The sequence below is a fragment of the Pteropus medius genome, unplaced genomic scaffold (assembly GCF_902729225.1).
Source record: "Pteropus medius unplaced genomic scaffold, Ma_sr-lr_union100, whole genome shotgun sequence".
Lineage (NCBI taxonomy): Eukaryota > Metazoa > Chordata > Mammalia > Chiroptera > Pteropodidae > Pteropus > Pteropus medius.
Genome location: NW_024344370.1, coordinates 1553091 through 1554983, shown reverse-complemented (window position 1 = coordinate 1554983; position 1893 = coordinate 1553091). Strand labels below are relative to the sequence as shown.

At 32.3% G+C, this 1893-nt stretch overlaps 1 pseudogene; it reads right to left on the bottom strand.

Moving 5' to 3' along the window:
- Positions 1-714: 714 nt before the first annotated feature.
- On the bottom strand, positions 715-833 carry LOC120608370 (uncharacterized; annotated as a pseudogene).
- Positions 834-1893: the final 1060 nt, after the last annotated feature.

Sequence of the window (1893 nt, the reverse complement as noted above, 5' to 3'; positions counted from 1 at the left end):
TTTGTTGGTCCAGTAGTTGTTCAATAACACGTTATTCAATCTTTACACATTTGTGATTTTCCACCTTTCTTTAGGTAGTTGATTTCCAGTTTCATACCATTGCTACCAGAAAAGATATTTGATATGATTTCAACTTTAAATTTATTGAATTTTGAAATTTATTGAAATTTACTGTTTTGTGTCCCAACATATGGTCTGTCCTTAAAAATGTTCAACTGGCACTTGAGAAGAATGTATATTTTGCTGCTTTTGGGTGGGATGTTCTATATACATATCCATTATGTTTATCTGATTTAATGGATCATTTAAGGCTGACGTTACTTGTTGACTTTTTGTCTGGATCTATTTATTAATGTAAGTGGGGTATTAAAGTTTTCTACTATTATTCTGTGACTGTCAATTTCTCTCTTTAGGTCTGTTTATAATTGCTTTATATATTTTGATGCTCCTATGTTGCATGCATATATCTTAACTGTTTTGTCTTCTTAATGGGTTGTCACTTTTATTATTAAATAATGTCCATTTTGTCTCATTACCTTTTTTGGGTTAAAATCTATTTTGTCTGATAGTAATATCACTATACTCACTTACTTTTGGCTACCATTTCCTTGGAGTATCATCTACTCTTCACTTTGAACCTATATTTGTCTTTAGAGCTGAGATGGGTCTCCTGAAGGCAGCATATAGTTGGGTCTTTTTTTTTTTTTTTTTTAATGCCTACAGCACCTGGTCTTCCTAGGTGGTCTCCCATCCAAATACTAACCAGGCCCAACCCTGCTTAGGTTCCAACATTAGACAGGATCAGGTGTGTTCAAGGTAGCATGGCTGTAGACTGGGTCTTGTTTTTTATTCCATCTAGCTACTTTGTGACTTTTGATTGATGAGTTCAATTCATTTACAATTAGGGTGACTATTAACATACGAGGACTTATTACTGCCATTTTGTCTTTTGTTTTCTGATCACTCTATATCTCCATTACTTCTTTTCCCTTGTGTTTCTGTCTGCCATTTAAGTTTGGTGTAGCTTTTTATGATATTTTTCTCAGTTTTATCTTTTTTTAAAATTTCATATCTCTGCTCTGGATTTTTGTTTTGTGGTTATCATGAAGTTTGTATAAAAGTCTCATAAATAAAAGGTTTTTTTTTCTGCTGATAGCATTCTATCTTCATTTTCCTGCACAAGTTCTGTCTTTTTCTCCTCACTTTTTATGTTTTTGTTGTCAAATTTTTTTTTTTTTTATGTTGGAGTTCATTACCAAATTGAAGTAGCTATAGTTATTTTTAATGCTTTTTCCCTTTAACCTTTTGCAATAATTGTTTAGTACCCTAATCTAAATTAAAATTGTGATTTTCTGATTCTGTCTATTTATCACCTTACTAAAAATTTTGTATACTTTCGCCTTTTTATTTCAGGTAGAAGAGCTTCTTTCAACATTTCTTGTAAGACAAGTCTATTAGTGGTGAACTCCCTCAGCTTCTGTTTGTGAAAGTCTTTATTTCTCCTTCATAACTAAAGGATAACTTTGCTGAACAGAATATTCTTGGCTGGCAATTTTTATCTTTCAATATTTCAGATATGTCATTTCATTTTCTTGGCCTGTAGAGTTTCTGCTGAGAAATTTGCTGATATCCTAATGAGTGTTCCTTTGCAGGTTATCTTTTGTTCCTCTGCTGCCTTGAAATTCTTTCTTTATCATAGGCTTTTGACAGTTTTAATATAATGCATCTTGGAGAAGGTCTTCTTGCATTGAGATAATTGTTTTATTTATTAGCTTAATTGACTTGTATATCCAGTTCCTTCCCTGGGTATGGGATGTTCTCAGCTATTATTTCTTTAAATAAGCTCTCTAATCCCATCTCTCCATCTTCTCCTTCTGCAATACCCATTATCTT